Source organism: Colossoma macropomum, unplaced genomic scaffold (genome assembly GCF_904425465.1).
Source record: "Colossoma macropomum unplaced genomic scaffold, Colossoma_macropomum, whole genome shotgun sequence".
NCBI classification, from domain to species: domain Eukaryota; kingdom Metazoa; phylum Chordata; class Actinopteri; order Characiformes; family Serrasalmidae; genus Colossoma; species Colossoma macropomum.
Window position 1 is genome coordinate 13,782,561 of NW_023494792.1, and position 18,548 is coordinate 13,801,108.

Sequence of the window (18,548 nt, forward strand, 5' to 3'; positions counted from 1 at the left end):
AACGGGGGCGGAGCCTGAGCGTAGAGGCAGGACCACAGCCTGCTGCCTCTCTACATCAACTCATCTCTCATGCACGGACAGTGCTGGATTTCAGGTAGGAATTTACGATTTAAGGATTGTTTTCTGCATCGTCTTGCGTTGTGACCTTTCCTGAAAGCTTGCTGAATGCAAACGCAGGCGTTCTCTGCCTCTCCCTCGCTCTCTCTCCCTCTCTTTCTCCCGTGCTCTGCTGTGGTGTGTCTGCTCTGCTGTGAGCCTGACCGAGTCGACATGTGATGGTGGAGAATGAATGGGCGTTTAGTCTCGTGTTTCTGAATTTAGCTCTCACTTCTGCTGGGTCCACGCTCTGCCTGCTCGGGTCGCGTGCACAGGACACGACCGAGTCCAAGTTGTTTGGTGTTTATTCCCGCTCAGTAGCCCCTTTCGGCTGTGGGAGACTTTGCCTGTTGATTCGTTTCCTCATTTATCCTCGTTTTTGTTTACTTCCTCGGCCAGGCTGCTGGATTCATCCCTGATATGTGTTATCTACGCGGGGTCAGCGTGATCAGGCAGCCTCTCAGCTAGCACACACAGATAGCGGCGATAGCGAGAAACACGAAGAGCACGAAGAAGGTCAGCACGCTCCGTGTCCGGAATGCTGGACCCGACTTTTCTAGATCAGACCGCTTATTTGGGCGAGCTCGGTCCTCTCTGAATGTCCTCTGTGTGTGTGTAGCATCTCCCTCAGTCAGTCAGTCAGTGGGGTCATCGCTAAAGGGCGAGATTTGACGCCGCCATATTTTAATGGTATGTCTGATGTCCTATCGATGTGCATCTCTACATTTCTGTAGCCGTATGTGGCTCATCTCTCTTACTCCGTGCTCTGGAACTTCAAACGTAGGTGTGATTTGTTCCCAGAGCTCTGCTGGTCTTGTCAGGACGGGCTAGACCGCACGACACATGCAGAGAAACGGCTCGTTAAAATGTAGGTTTTCTGCTGTTTGTGAACACGAAGTAGCCCATCTCGACCTCTTTCGGCTCTAGCGATTCTCGGTTGGCGAGTGTCGCTGTCTCATGGTCGGTCTGTGCCCTCAGAGCCCTCAGAGCCCCCCTCTGTGCTGATCATATTCATCTGGATGGATATTTGATGGACGTGTGGAGATAAGCCCTTCACTCCGCTGCCAGCCGGCACGACGGAGCTGAAAAATGCGGTTCCCGTGTGCTCTCTACTCGTAATCCTCTCATATTTGCTGTAAAGCTGAATTCTACAGTGAGCTGTTGCCCCCTGTCCGAGGCCAGCTGACTTAAGAGCAAAATTTGAGAATAATTAGAGGAGCCCGCGCGCTCACATTTGCACTCTCGCGCGGAGCTCTCCTCAGGTAGGCTGTGCTGATAATGTCGAACTGTTCGATGAGAAAAGCGAACAAACGGTACGCCGCTAACGAGTAGTCGGACAAGGCGGACTGTATCTACATTTTTAGCCTCCACCAAGTCGTCCTTCGCCTAAAGTTCGGCTCTCGGAGGCGTACAGGCGATGTTGGCGCTGAAAAAGAGCCACACCCCTCAAAGCTGGAATCCGCAGGCATGGCAGCCCTCAGTGTGTTCAAGAGTAAAAGCCTATGTGAGTTACACACGAGTGGGAACTGGAGGCTAACTGTGGATGTATTTATCTTATCTACTAGTCCCTTTCAGGGGCTCAGCCTTGTTTTACGGTGTGCGTAAATAAGTAATCAGTCGAATGAGCGTTTATTTTTTAAAGGGTGCATATCATGGTAAACCAAATTGTCCTTGGTTTTCGAAATGAAGGAGAATTTACCACTGTTAATGTTTCACTCTCCAGTCCTTACACAGACATTACGCTGCAAAAACGACCCGTTTTGAATCCACTGTTTTTGTGATGTCACAAAAAACCCCCCAGCGCATTTACATATCCACCTATTCCGCCTATAGCAGTTAAGCCCCGCCCATTCATGATAATGTGATGAGGAGTGGTTCAGCCTGGACTGCTTTCTTGAATGAGGCGCAATACAGGGTAGCCATTTAGAATAGAGCTTATTTACATATATCAGTTTGAAAGGGAAAAAGCAAGGCTGACTGTCATCTTGTAAGAATGAATTCTGGCTTCTTTTAGATACAAACAGTTACACAAATGCCATAAGTCAGAGAAAAACAAACTATAAGAGAAATGCAGAAAGTGGGCCCTTTAGTAGAAGAATGCCTAGTAGTAGTAGCCTGCTGCTATATTTCTTATGTTTTCCACCATAAATAAACAGCACATAGGATTATGTTGTGTCATATTAAGGCAACACTACAACATCAGATGAGCAACAGTGATCAGTGATGTTTTCTTAGATTAAAAGTGCTTGTTCTGTTTGTCGCTGTGTTGTGATGAATGCCCTGCTCACACTAGGAAATTCACATTTGCTCCAAAATGCCCTCATTGTTTTGTTTGCTTGGCTGTATTTAATGTCATTCAGCAGTGTGACAGAAATGTCCTGATTGTATTCCTGACCTGTACGCAGACACTCAGAGGAATAGGCTTTATGGTGTGTGCTAGGCGATTTAGGCACTGAGCAGGAAGCCAGCACAGGAAGAGACGGATGTTTAATAGTGCTGTGCAGTAGACTTTCTGGCTGTTACATGAGGTCAAGCCTGTGATCTCTGAATGGTGTTGTCTTTTTGTCCTGAGAAAGTCTTTGTTAGGACAGACGTGGTTTTACTGGGCCTTGTGGGTCCAGCACATTGTGTTATGGGCTGATTAACGTGCAAGAAATATGAATTTAAGGAAGCAGCAAATCAAGGAGTAGTGTGACTAAATGGCATGTTTGGGACAACATAAACAGGTATCAGTCTGCATATAGTCTTGTGTTAGCAAATACACCACAACAGGCCTCAACATAAATGCAAAATACAACTGAGGAAAACCTCATTATCTCAGATATACAGACAAACTACTAAGAAACTAAGCTGAAAAAACAGCTTGATTTATTGTTTTTGTGTTGTCACATGTGTAACACGTGTATATCCACCCATATAGTGTTTCAGCCCAGACTGCTTTTTAATTAGGCACAATAGAGGTCAGCCATTTGGAACAGAGGTCATATATGTAGGTCTTGAAGGCACAGTAACAAAAACCTGTTACTGTTTAAATCTAAGGGATAAAGAAAGGCTTGGAAATGGATATGTAAAAAAATTGCTGCTATTTTTGGTACATAAACCCACACAAATGTCAAAAGCGAGAAAAAAATGAAATACAGCAATGATGTAGATTATGGGCCTTTTAATTGTGCCTTACATTATTCAAAGCTATCTTAAGTTTTAAGTAGGAAAATCTAATAACACAGAGCTTGTGATCGTGTAGTCTGGCACACTACATTCAGCGTTCAAGCTGTAAGTCCAAAAACATGGTGGTCTTGGTGAAATAAAAGGCCTGGAGCTTAATTTACAGAAAATGATCATATTTAAATCACAGTTTCTTTGTTGTCAGAAAAATCGCAATTGGATTTTTTCCACAATTCAATCAGCTGTACCTCTGGCTTAAAGTAAAGGCGCTTGTCATGTCTTTGCCACTGTATTGAAGTGAATATTATGTTTAAACTTGGCCTAATTCAGATATGCTTTACTGAGCTGTAAAGTCCCTCTTTCAAAATGCGCTGAAGTGACCGCTGCAGATTTTGACCTGACGCCAACCGAAAGAGAGAAAACACTTCAGAGGATTTATGGACAGAAGGCTTGAAGGTCATTGCTGTGTCTGCTGATGGACTCTGCTTGATTACTCAGTATGACCACTCTCCCTCACCAAAGACTTGCAACTTTTGCAAACACCTGCTTTCCACTCTCTCTCTTTCTCCCATATGCATGGCTATAATTAGTTGTCTGCACAGCAAGTGTCACAAGCTGGGATACAGCTTCGCCTGCCAACAGAGGCTGATAAAATCCGACGATTCCAGTGACATCAGGCACCAACTGAAAGCAGCGAGGAGAGGTGGCCACGTGACAGGGTTCGTTCTCTGATACTGTACTACCAAGGCAAGTAGCGATGATGATATCAGGAACAAGCATTCACGCTCCAGTTTAGAGAAGCGCTTGAGAGGACAGAGCGTTTTGGAGTCCCTCCATTTCTGTGCAGATATATTTGTGGCTTGGGGCCAGGGCGGCACGTTGTTACTCTCACTCCACTGATGCATGAGAGCATGGGGCCCTCCATAGGTGCCTGGCTCTGGAGAAACCAGAGCTTTGATTGCTATCTAAGGCCTGATGAAGTCGTGCCTGATTGCATCATCTTTCAGTTCATTCTGGTGACCTCATGTGCTTGATGTTTAGCTTTTTTATCCCTGCAATCTCAATGAAATGATCAGGGCAAAACATCAGATGAATTCTCTGTAAAACTGAGTGCAGCTGGTATGAAGCTGTAAGCATTTTAATGACATGATGTAGTAAAACTTACAGAGTGTTTTCCATAGTTACAAAGAGTGTAACGGTTTCTATGCAGTAGTTTACAACTGGTAAAATGAATGTGAGTTCATACTATGCCTTCAGCATGGCAGTGGTATGAGGGAAGACTGGTTGAGGGAGGGGGGGACTCTGAGAACTTGGGCTGGAGTTCTGGGCAGCTTCTGCCTGTAGCAAGAAGGCCAAACCCCACCACCCCCATAGCTTTAGTAGGACTGATGTAGGACTGAGGAACAGGGAGGAGATAGGATGCCGGTGGGGATTGTGAACTCTTTGTCATGGGAATGGAAGATGAGGGTATGAATTTATAGGGCGTTAGATTGGAAGAAGGAGGGGTGTCAGGCATAACTACATCTTGAAATGTAAAAATGTATTTGCTGATTTTTGGGTTCCTGCCACAGTGTAATCCTCAATTTTTAATCCACTATTAAAGTCACATAGGGATCCTCCTTGTACAAGGTACACCTACACTAAAAGTCTTCATGAGATGCTGGTCTGCTGAGAGCCTTGCTAAAGCTGGTATGAAGTAATATGATAAGGTAATTACGGTGAGTGATATCAGCTTACCTCTTATTGTAATTCCCCCCAATGTATTCTCATATTGTGAGAGTAATTAAAATCAAGCTCTCTAAATGATTTGTCCATTGACGTTTGCCTGATGGCAGGCACGCAGTTGAAGAGGCCATTATGAAAATTACTTTGGATTATAGCAAGCCATTAAGGCTTGGGCTGTAGCAAGTTATGTTCTTGCAAGATTGTCCTCTGAAAATGAAATAACAAAAAGTGGAGGTCATTCTTTTGCATGAGGTTCAATGGATTTGAGCAAAGTAATGTGATGTTAAATGTATTTATTTAGCCTTACAGTCTTTAAGATCACATGCACCTCAAACCACATTCAAGCAGGGCCATTAATACTACTGGATACTTAGGTTTGCATTTATCACATGATTTTATGTGACAATCGCATGAATCGTGTAGTTAATCATGACTAACACACTTGATAATGTGGCCAAGGAGAGCCCTAATTAAATGTTTTCACTGAACAACCTCTATATTGAGTAAGAAGTAATTACAGTGGGAGTCATTTGAACTACAAGAGCTCATCATTTATAGTGTAAGAGCTCATGATTTTAGAGTAGGCCTACATACAGTGGGCCTAACTATTGGTTTTGGAGGTGCGTCCTCATTAGATGAGCTGGAGCTTCTTTTTTTACAACCTCCAGTGTACCTCCATCTATCACTATGGTGTCCTAGCCAGCACTATAGGTTTGTGTGTATCGTAGTTTTACACAGGCACTGTGCTAATTCTCACATTTCACTGAAATATTTGAATAAATGATGTCTGGATCACAGGTTGTGTGGGTTATTGCTCTGAATGTGTTTAGAGTGTATAGTGCATTCGACACTTAATGACTTTAACAGCATTAAGAGAGTACTTAGGCTACACTATGTATATTTGTTCAGGTCCAAAAAACCATTTTGTTCACACCAAGGACAACACCAGTGGCAAAATAAGGGCCACATTGTGCAGTCTTTGCAAATGCATGCTTGCAAATTCATTTTATTTATGCAAAATCATGGTCAGAAGCTTGTGTCCCTATGAGATCATTGTGCCATTTAGCACCAAAACAGAGACAATCCGTAGGATGATCCTTGTTTTTTGCCACAGCTCTGGAATTTTACAATCCTCCATATCTTCTCACTAATAGCAGCATTCACATCCCTATGCTTAAATCACCAAACTAGCAGTTATAGAGTGTGTGGGGAATTTGACATTATAAAATGGACAGTTTTGGTCCTAAAATCAGATTGGCTGTGCCGTTTTTGAAGTCATTGTAAGATACTTAAAAAACAAAAGCTAACAGGCTAAACTGCTCCTCCATTTATATTCATTGTTAGACATAAGTATTAAAATTAAGTATTTACTGAATGATTCACTGTAAAACTCCAATATAAAAAGTGAAGAATATGTTACTTAGATGTCTTACACACTTCAGATGTCTGTTGTTTTGGTACTTCTGCTTTTAATAGTATTAAACCCAGAGTGGGAAATCCAATATGTGGCACTGTTAGCTTGATGCTGACACAGTTTAAGAAGCTGCTTTGAGGCATCTACAGAAATAAGCATTATTGTTGTGGTTGTAATTTGGTGAACCAAACCAAAATCATGTTTAAGGTGAAGGTTTCTGCATTAAACACTTCTACATTATTATATGTTAACAATGTATAACATTCATGAAATATCTACAGTATACAGTGATGGGCAGTGCTGAGAGAGGATGGGTTGTTGTCCTCTCTCAGCAGTCCATGGTAGCAATAGCATACTCTGAATGAACTACTTTCATTGGTGGAGAAATTGTTTATTGTGATCATTATTAATCACAACTGAAACATTTGTTGAAAATTTGTCTTTTTTAAATTTTATGCTGTGCTTTTTGTTGTGCCTAGCCAATGATAAAATCACAGTATCACACTCCTCCCCCATGTCTTGTTGCTTTATAAAATGATGGATTCGGATTGGAGCAAGTTGCACGTTTTGATAAGTTCATAGCCTCTGATAGACTCAGTGTAACAGAATTGTAAATTATTTCAGCTGAGCTCTGCTCAAATCTCATTCAGTGCAGCTTTATTATGTTACAGTAAATGAAGAATAACACGCTGTAGAGTTAGAATTCCAAAGCTTTGGACTGCGTATGACTCATTAGATCTACCAAATTAAATTAATACACTCTGCTTGATTACGATTTATTAATTATTACTAACACAGTAATGCACATTTGAAATCCTGTGTGCTATCAGTTGAGGTCTTATTTTGCTTTGCTGTGGTTTGCTGTGATTTAATAGTCTGTGTTTTGGCCTTTAGTAAAATCCTGTGTGCTGTTGTGATGAGACACGTCGAACAAATGCCTTTCATTCTGTCCACTTGAATGAAGACTGGCACTTGTTGGTGAAATAGTGTTATCCACTAGCATGCTAGCATATCCTTAAATGCAAAGATGTGCAGTAGAGACGGTGAATAAAACGGTAATAGAGTTTCTCTAAGGTCACTCTAGCTGAGGAAGGTGACACTCATACACTTCAAGGTCATCCATTATAAAGACTGGTCATTTCCTTCAAACGCATTTCCAGCCTTCAAATGACTCTGAATGATAAGCTATCATTTATTAGCCAGAGAGGCTCTCGGTTTCCGAGCATAATCCATTTGAAAGTTATTTTTCTTTCTGCTGTTGCAGTTGTTCCATCCCCAAAAACAACACCCCTGGTCAGGAAATGTTTAGTCGGTGATCTGGGAAAGCAAAAGGCTCTGGAGTCATTGGAGAAAGGGCAAGTGCGATTGTGTGTTAATGTGCGAGTGTGTGGGTGTTTTTGTCAAATTGCTGAACTGCCACACGCCCAGTGGTCTGAAGGTCTGGTCAGTCTTTGTGCTCTCTGCACCTCTCAGAGTCCAAGTTGAGTATGCAGTTGCTCAGAGCTCAAGTTCCACTTTTTCCTACTTTAGAATTCAGCTTCTCTTTACTCACAATCTAACTTTAGTCATTACAGTAGGAAACACAGAACTGAAGTGAAAGCAGTGAATTCTGTGCCATGACGTGATGCCATGTTGCCCAACCCAAGTATGTCCAGTGATAACATTTTGCCATTTAGTACCAACACTGGGACAATCCCTCTAGAATAATCCTTTTTTTCCTCCATATCTTTTCACTAAAGATAGCATTCACTTCTCTGTCCTAAAAGGTGAGCAGGGACATTTTAGTGATAACAGAATCAAATTGGTGTTTGCAGATAATGAAAAGAAATAACTGGTAAAAAACAATTATTGATGAAAAACAATATCTGATGATGCATTTTTTGTATTCAAGTGGAATTGAACATTTACAGATTTACATTTCCCTGTAATGCTAATCCATCAAGACTTAGAGTATATCAACATCAGCATCTGCATCAACAGCTATTGGATATTGTCATCGGCCCTGAATTTCCATATAGGTGCCCCCCTACAAATGAGTACTAATTCACCGCAAGCTTGTTTAGCTTACTTATAGCAAGTGTGGGGAATGCTTGACTAAATTCCTACTGACCTCACGGGAAGGAATTCGATGTTAAATTATAGATTTTGAATGGAATGCGTTTTTAGCTTGTATCTTGCACTGTTTGATACATTCAGAGCAAGAGGAACATAAGAGGAAACACAAAACTGATCTGAGAGCAGTGAATTCTTCAGCAGCACCCTTGCTGCCCTGACTGTTGGCTTGGTAAGATCACGACTCCCCTGATAGCACTGGTAATTAGCAAAGGCTCTTTTATCCACGGGCCAGCAGACAAAAGGGAAGGACTGCAGTGTGCTGTGCCTTCATCCCTCATTGCAGCTGTTTGAGTGAATACAGTGGAGTTAATAGGCCTTGTCCATGTGAATGTCCTCAATTAGAGATTTCTCCTCTGGCTCTATTGTGCTTGTAAAGGTCTTGGGTGTGGGACATGTTATTGTCAGCTTTGTTTCTTTGGAGATGTATTATTAACTCCCTAAACACTAAGGGTCGGTTTCTGAGACCAAGATCAGGCCTAAGCCTAGACTGTTGTTCCCGTTGTTCACCACTGACACTGCAAATTAGTCCAAGACTTGGCAAAAACTGACCCCAAGGGTTCACATGTGGGCCCACACTTAACTTTCTCACTCTGATGACTGCATAACTTACACATTAGTTTTATAGTAGCTATACCAAATAATTGATAGCAGTTGGTAAATGAGAGGCCTTAAGATTAATAACTAAATAATACGCCTACAGTTCAAGTGGTTAATGTGCAAATGGCTTGTGTATGTATGTAGTTCTTGTAGAGTTTGTTTTAGCAACTTCTGCCCACACTTTCCCATAGATTCCCTAGAGAGAAGCACACCTTCACTCACCCCCCAGTACTTTTCCAGATGATCTAACCATGTTTCAATAAAAGAGGTGGATCACACTCTGTAACACTGCTTGTTCCGCGAGTCCGGAGGGGGCGAGAGGCAGGGACCATTCTCAGTGAGGGTCTCGTTGGAATTATTTACTCCTCGTCCACATTTTCCAGCCCTCCTCTCATTTCCTCTCCTCCCTCAAAGCCTAAGCTTTTCCGAGGGACTTTTCTGCTGGCCTCAGAAGTGAGCATAATAAAGGGAAGACCAACAGAGCGCTGAAGAGGCCAGGCAGGCCAGTGCTGAATGATTAGGTCTCCTCTATCTCTTTGGTTTTGTTATGAACTGTTGCTGGGCTACAGTGTCAGGGCTTCTGGGTGTTGGGAAATATTTCCATTGAGAGGAAGTCATTGTTTGAGTGAGTTAGTAAGGAGCTGATGGCAAACCGTCAATTGTCTTGCCATGGAGGACTGTTATCGCATACAGCTGTGAGAGTAAAGACAGCCATTGTTTGCTGTAAGTAGGAAGAGATTACCACAAACTTGATGGCAATGGTGAGGAGGAGGATCTTGATGATAATGATAGAGTTGTTGTTGTTGCAGCTAACATTGATTATAATGATGTTTATGCTAATGATGATGCTGATGAGATAATGATGACAAACAAGAAAAAGATAATGGCAACGAGAGTGATGACGGTGGTTCTGACAAGTAGGGGAAGGAGAAGGATGCTACTGTTACTCTTTCTACAGGTGTTATGATCGTTATGATCATAGGTGATAAAATCACTCGTGTGGAATGCAGGTTTGCGGCATGTACCCACCTCTGAAGAGACAGATTTGTATACCTATCTGAAATAGTAAAGTATGTTTGTGTCTGTGATTTTATGCTTGATCTTAATTTGAGCATGACCGTGAAGTGCACTCATGTAGTGTTATACTAGCATGTAGCTTATAGCTTAAGTTTATATTGATCCGCTGGGTTGAGGGCTCCCTTACAAAGCACAGTATACCCATCTGTCCAGACACCACTGGACCAATGTTTGGGCTCTGTGGTGGTCAGTCCATGGTTTGGAGAACACCAGCAGCTTCTTTGTTTGTTTGATAATTTACTTCTTTTTTGTCTGTTTCCTTTTCTCAGTAACAGCTTCTTGACATCTGCTCATCCTCTCAGACTCATAGTGTTGAGTTGTCTTCTCACAGTGGAAGGATGGACAGAAACAGCTATGGATTTTTTCAGATCTGAAGCAAGAGTGGAGCTTGATTTTCTCCTCTGTCTGAAAGATGAAAGCATTAAGTACTGTTTATCTAAGAGTGGCAGTGGTGCACCAATTTGGAAATTGTGTTGTATTGGCATTGGATGCCAGTATCAAATTTATTTTTTTTATTTACGTGTCTGCCAAAGCCAGTACTGATGCTGGTACATAAACAAATGTAGAAACTGAAATTAAGTCCACCTGTATTAGCATTACAGAGAAATATAACATTTATTTCTGTAGGGTTACAAATGAATAAAATCCAAAATTTTAGCAGAGTAGCCCAGTGTCGCCTGAACTTTCTGCTTTTCCAGAGTAAATACGTTATAAAATATCCTTTTGAAATATTGACCAAATCTGAACATCTGTCTGATGCTAATTTTTTTTTAAAGCAAATATCGACACCAATATGATTAGCATATGATTGTCCATCCCTTTTTTGTGGTCTGCCAGATCTTGCATGTTTGTTAGAAGTCCCATTTACTCTACATCTTGAAATAATTACATAAAATTAAATAAATAAAGTCCAGTTTTGGAAACTCCTAAATTTTTCATTTATTTTACTTTGCCTTTACCCTTCTTTTTCCAAGTGGATTGTCTAATATCTAGTCTTCTTAGAAGAAAATCTTAAGAATGACTAACATGTAATTAATAGTAGTTTTGATAGGATATTAAATAAATGAAGGATGCTTTCTTGTTTTTGCACAGTATTCTATATTGCTTCAAACTGTGATTTTGAATTGCCTTGCAATATGTTAGAAACACATTGGTGAACCATCTATATGAAATGGTTAAAGATTGGCCTGCATTATCTTGGCCAGAATAATTTGCGTTTGTTGGATCGTGTGGATGTCGTGATTCATCCAAAAACTCAAAGAATATCTATAATCGATCAAGATGTTCACGGCACACAGTTAAACATTCATTGATTGGTTCAAGGCTCATTTGCATATTGCAGCTTTCTGCAGGGTCAGTATGGCAAAGACCAAATATTGTGATTTAAAAAAAAAACCAATATATTGTGCAGCCCTAATGTTTATGACTTGGCTGCATCCATGCAGCGCTCTGTTTATGTATGACGGTATGTATTTAAGAGCAGGAGATGAAGGGAAGAGAGAAAGCTCCAGACCGCTGCAGAAGTAGGTCAGTATACTGCAGCCTGGTAAAGCTTAGGTCACAGCACTCATACACAGACACACACATACACACACCTGTCTGTCTGCTTGTCACTGGGGGTTAAATACGTACATGCCTCACTGCTTATCTTTCCCGTCAAACCAGAAACAGTAGAATCAAAGGTACAATAAGTGACGTAGCATATAACTAGCATGTAGTTGATCACTTAACTGGCCTTCCTTGACAACAAAATAAGGGCCTGACCTCCTTTGTTAACCCAACTACTGTTAAAAGAAACACATTTTCTCTGCCAACAGAACAGGGGTGTTCTGGAGAATGGAATAAATAGACTTATCCAAGTATTAAATCCAGGTTGCTGAAATGATAAAAGTAGGTGCCGATAATAGGGTGTTGTGTGTAGCTGTGTGTAGCATGTCATCAAATTACAGTCTTGTTTGTGTTGCTGCTTTTCAATAGAAAACTCACTACTCACCTCAGGGAATGCTACTTCACATAGGTTGCCATCATGTTTAGATGCTTGATAATATTGGATTCATATTGGTAATGGCAGATATTTGCTTGAATATATCAGTGTTGGACAGATGTTTAGATGTGATGGATTTCAAACCGATATTTGGTGACGTATTTGTTGTACTTCAGAAGAGCAGAATGTTTTGGTGACACTAGGATATTATGCTAAAATGTCACAGTTTCATTCATTTTACTGCGTTTGTAACCTTGCACAAACAGATCTTACTTTTCTCCTTAATGATAAAAAATAAAAGATGTACTCCAAGTTTAGCAGATATGTACATTAAAATGTTTCATTATCACAATTCCCATAACTGTGTGTTCGTAGAATAAAATATACTATTGTAAAATATTTTTTGTTGGCTGAGCTTGTAAGTCCATGTCCATATTACATACTACCCTGAGACTTTTACATCCATTATTAATCCAGTCACTCATCCTGTGTTGTTACTCCCAGCTACAACCTCACCAATTAGGCCTAGCGTCTTTGGTCTGTGTGAAGCGAAAGGCCAAGCCAGGGCTGATCAGAGTGCAGGTTGTTGCTTTTAATTGCCTCTCTTGAAAGGACTCACTTAGAGTGGAAACAGCCATTGGAAAAAGGGACAGAATTGTCTTGGGAAATCTACCTACCATCTTCATCTTTTCACCTATGGGGATCATTGATTTTATGCTAAAGATCATGAGATACTGTCTTGTGTGTTCTTAAGCAGGAAAGGACAGGGTTTTCATGTCGAACTCCCCAGGCCAGTGCTAACACTGTCTGAAGAAATGCTGAGAGGCACTGGATTGAGTGAGTGAATCCACGGAATTGAATAACTGAAGTTGAGTTCCTCCTGGCTATAATATCGTCCTTCCTTTTTTTCTGTGATGATTAATGGAGGACTAATGTTTGTGTGGTCTGTTTTACAATCCTTCATGAGTGTAGAACAAAAAGGCCAATTTCAAAAGCCTTTAGGTACCACTTACCAGCAGTACACAGAACACACATACTTGTAGCAGGCATTACAGACTGCAACATGCATGTTACTTGTTAGTTTAGTGGACGGTTATTGTGTGTTTTCTTTTTTTGAGTTTGTATTAAAAAAGTAGCATTGTAGTATATATGGCATGTGTTTATAATAGCAATATACATTCTTATAAGATTTTTTATAGCTTTTTTACAGTGAAAAATAAAAACACCTTCCTGAATAGGCTATATACATATAATATGCTGTTACTGGCTTTCTGCTAATAGCAGCCTTTCAGGGGAGGAGAAAAGTCATTGCATTTGACAGTTTCACTCCAGACATTGTTGGACTGGGTTTATTTTTAACTTATACAGCTGCAAAATGCACCTAGCTGATACATAGAGTAGGCTAGTCAGTAGGATGCAGCAAGGCCAAGGTATAGACATATTTAAAATTCCAGGCAATAACTGTTAATATTACAGAATACCTTTCATAGATCAGTGACTTGAAAATCAAATTATTTTCGAGCTTTTTGGATTGAATAAGAAAAAAAAAATAGTATGGGTAGGGCTGCTACACTCATGAAATTTTATCTGATGATTAAATACCATATAAATGTTGTAATTAAAGATTTGTCTTTTGTGTTCATTGGTTCTTACTCCCAAATGATGACATACACAGCTCAAGCTCAAAAGAGAAAACATTACTCACTGCCACACGTCAAGCATGTTATAGTATTAGTCAGAATTTTTGCTGTTGTTTTAAGTAAATTAGATCCCAGGCTGGAATGTTTGAAACAAACTGTTCAGTTTGTCCCACTGGGGCCCATGGTGGAGGGCGACCGCCCCCACCCCCCCAGTTTTTTTATTGGGCCCATCCAGGCTCGGACTGCCCATGAGAAGTACCTGGACATTGTCCAGCCAGTAGTCTGACCTGTCTGTTGGACAGTCTAAAACATGAAACTAGAGCTCCACACAGCAACATCCATTAACATGTAAACAAACTTTACTTGAGACATGCGCAGAGCCAATAGTAAGCACATGTGTTTATCAAGTCCTAGCCCAAGTCCCTTCAAGCCCCTCCAGCAGCTCTCCAGAGCTCTACGGAGAGCGTGGGTACTCACTGTACTCTTGGCGTTGTCACAATGACTGCAGTCCATTAAGAGAATTAGCATGGGGCTCTCCCAGGGCCAGGCTGCAAGGGATTACCCCTCCAATCAGCAGGCCAGGCCTGAGGCAGAATCAGGCTGAGACTGAGTTTGGCCCCCGATGGCAGCCCAGCCTGCTGGAGCAGCAAGTTAATGGCAGCATTACTTAAGAGATTGCTCATTGTGCAGCTCATTCAAAAAGCAGCCGAGGGAAAAAGAAGTAAACAGCACAAGAAAGCAATGCCAGAGGTTTTCTGTCTACGCGCCCTCATAAGAGCATTGATCATAGTCTAATATTGATGATTTTAAATCAGCATTTTAGGAGCTGAATTTATAATGCATGGCAATAGAGGCTGTTGAATCCATCTCTCAGAATCACCCTTTAAGAGACCCTGAAGTGATATTGTAAAAGAGAAGAGGCAGCTGCGGATAGGGGAAAAAATGATTTATCAGCCCTCTGCCTTTATAAAGTACAGTGTTCTTATGACTCTTGGAGATTTTAAAACAGAGATGACTCTTGTGTCCAGTCTGTGCGCTGAAAATGATAACGCCGCTCTACTTGTTTTCTTGAAGTCATCGTTTGGCTGGATAATGTCCTTGTCGGTATGTCTAGTGGGCACATCCTTCTTCTTCTAAATAAGCTGTGAGAATGATGCTGAGGCACCCGATTGTGTGCTGCTGACCCAGCAATAACTGCAGCAACCTCTCTCTCTCTCTCTCTCTCTCTCTCGTGCTTCCCCTCTCTGCTCTGTCTCTGTCTTTTTTTCTTAGTCTCTCTCTTTTTCTTTCTTCTCCACTATTTCTCTCTCCCACTCTCTCACTCTCACTATTTCTCTCTTTCCACCCATTCTTTCTCACTTGCTATATCTCTCCTTCTCTCTCTCCTTCTGTCTTTCTCTCCCTCTTTTCTATGTCTTTCATTTTCTCTCTCTCTCTCTCTCTCTCTGTGAGCTCCCTCAGAAAGCTATACAGACAGCATGTGATTTCACCACAGGGACACAGCTAGCTTTGAGTATTAGAGGGAGGAGCAGAGTGAGAGAGAGTGAATGATAAAGTGGGTGAGAGAGAGAGAAAATGAATGAGTGAGAGAGAGCTCATATCAGTGCAATGCATCTTTAATGTCCTTGTCAGAAGGTCATTGTCCATTTTGTCTCCTGTATGTTCAGCATGTAAAGACTAATATTCCTTTACTGTAGTCCAGCTGTAACAGAAGAACAGACTTGTTCTGTGTACAGACTTGATTCACTGTTCTTTGGTCAGACAGTCCATTTGAAGTCTTTTTGTAGGGTGTATATCAACGTGTGTTTTTCATTGTGTCAGCAGTGCCCCACCGCAGGGCCTTATTTTTACGTGAGCTCTCACATTACCCCCCATTCCAAATGTTCATTCTTATGGTCTGAGTAATTAGCAACACTATATGCAGCCATGTATCTGTTTGCATTCTTCTGAAATGGTGTGAGGAAATTTCTGTCAGGGCCTACACTTGATACTGGTCTTATTTCTTCTAAGTTGCCAGGATTGTTAATCCTTAGCAATACAGCATGCAGTATGGTGTGGTATTTGCATGCATGTATGCTGTTGGTCCAAAGGTTCGCAGACACCTGCTCTTCTGATGTTTCTTCTGAAATAAAGGTTATTGATAAAGAGGTTGTCCCTCCTTTGTTGCAGTAAGAGCTGCTACCCCTATGGAAAGACTTTACACTAAATGTTTGAACATTGCCTGGGGATTTGATTCCTTTTTTTGGGGTTTTTGTTTATTTGCTTTACACTGTTTGTGATATGTTAGTGATTTGTTTTGTTTCAAACTTTCCCGCTGGCCCAGGACATTTTCCACCATCGACAGAGAACTGATTTAGAGACTTTGCACCACAGTAGTGGAGTTTGACTGGGCCACAAGCTGAGTGATTTTCACCGTGGTGGGGGTTTGAGTGGGCCGCAAGCTGGCACACTTTTTACTGTAGCAGCAAAGTTTGACTGGACCATCAGCCAGAAGTTTCTTCACTACAGTAGCAGATTTTGACTAGGCTGTGAGCCGGGACACTTTTAACCACGGTAAAGGAGTTTGACTGGGCCATGAGCCAGGAGCCTTTGCACCTTGGTAGCGGAATTTGACTGGGCCACCAGCTGGGATCCTCTTCACTGTTATAATTGACTTTGACTGGGTCATGAGCCAGCAACCTCTTCATTTTGAAAATAGAGTTTGACTGGGACATGTGACAATATTGGGAGAGAGTTTTCTCCCCCACTGGCTTTGAAGTTTTGACATTAATGTTTTGTTTGAAGTTAATTTGAAAAGTAAAGCGTCCTTGGAAATGAAATTATTGAAATAAACAAAACCTATCATTATTATTATTATTAGTATTATTATTAATTTATTTATTGTTACTGTTCAGTGATATGAGCATTAGTGGGGTCATGAACTGATGTTGGATGATTAGTTCTGGATCATAAACGCCACTCCAATTCATCACAAAGGTATTAGATGAAGCTACATCACTCCAGAGAATGCAGTTCCACTGCTCCCCAGCACATTACTGGGGGCGTTACACCCCTCTAGCGGACACTTGGTATTGAGCATAGTGACCTTAGACTAATGTGTGGCTGCTTTAGAGTGTCCCATTCTGTTGACAGTGATTTTCTATGGAGATAATACGAGGTATATGTGTGGAGATGAACGCCCATATCAACAATGGGTGAACCTTATAGTTGCTGAATTCACTCATTACTTGATACTTTTGGACATATCTGTATGAAATGCATATTTTTCATATCAATACAATTTTGTCTTTTACTTTACATACAGGCAGTGATTTTTGTTGATGTAAAATATTTTTGTTTGTGTGGAAATTATGTACTAATTTGCATAAACTAAATTCAGTGCGTTATTTTTTCAGTGCGTGTGTGAGATTGCTTGTGCATGTCTGTAGTGAAGGACACTGGAGGATGGTTGAGGAGGAGCAGGGACTACCACAGAGTTGTGATGACTGAGTTGCCTTTGAGCTGCAATTGTATCATCCACAATAGCTGTATATCACATTACAGGACATTCTATACCTAAGTCCTCTCTTTTGTCTCTGTGTCATCCCTGCTCTCCCACAGGCTTTAGCACTGCATTATCTGACAACAGATAGCAGATCCTGCACAGTGACTCCAGATGCATAAATTCAGAGCCTTTTGCATGTATAGCGTGAAGAAGAAGAAGCTATTCAGTGCAGGGCTGGTGTTTTGCAGAAATGGCAGTCGTGTTCTGTAGGGATTAGCCAGAGACATTGCTCATGCATTCATTTGTCAGACAGGTACCATAGCTGCAGGCGAGCCTTGACCTTGTTAGCATTTTGATGGCCAAGGTTTTTCTTTCCTCCTTAACCTGCCCGATTTCCATTCATGTTCTTCTGGTTCTTCTACCAGAAATCAGGGTTTTGGAAATCCTAATGTGAAAGAGGAATCAAAGGATAATCTCTCTCTCTCTCTCTCTTTCTCTCTCTCTCTCCTACTGAACAGGAGATGTACCTCTCTTTGCACTATGCAATATTTATGGTCTGTGGCTTTGAGCCCTCCACTTATGGAATGTGAACATAGGGCAACCACCAGAGAGCATGCAGCCTTCTCTTGGTGCTAAGAGAATGCATACAGCTATGATTCACATGGGTAAATGGGTAAATGCGCCTATTAATAGCATTCCTAAATAGATGTGCACTGTAGCCCACTCAGAGCTGTGATAAGGACTACTGTATAGCTTCAGAAAGCATGTACGCAAATCCTATTTAAAATGTAATAGGAAGCAACAAGGATGATGCTGGATGTATTAAAGCCATGGTGCGTATCTTGTACATGAAGATATTTGAATGAATGATGAATGCATTTGTGTAGCGCTTCTCTAGGCAACCAAATGCTAGCACCCCTTTAGTGTGATATGTGATGTGGTACCAGGGTGATTATTAGAAGACCAGGATCAACAAGAGTCATAGCGGGCAATTTAGAGTGGAATCTAAGGTTAACAGCCCTCTAAATATGTTGTGCCATTTTAACATTTCCTTCAGTGCGCTAGGCCATCCTGCACTACATGCTTTTCAGCAACTTTATCCTGCAGCAACTTGAGCATTCCGCAGAAATCCCATATGCAAGTACATGCCAATACCAAACGTGCTTGATTTTGGTAAATAGTGGTCAGTCACGTGGTGGATCTATGGTAGATAAATGTACCGTAAGGTAGAAAGACTGTTTTAAGTAGGAA

General features: G+C 41.3%; 1 protein-coding gene across 1 annotated transcript in view; it reads left to right on the plus strand.

Annotated features, from left to right (window-relative positions):
- Positions 1–18,548, plus strand: part of tln2b (talin 2b) — a 148,631-nt gene continuing 130,083 nt past the window's right edge. The window contains 1 exon segment of the mRNA XM_036576080.1: positions 1–94. The gene's annotated coding sequence lies outside the window, so the exon portion shown is untranslated.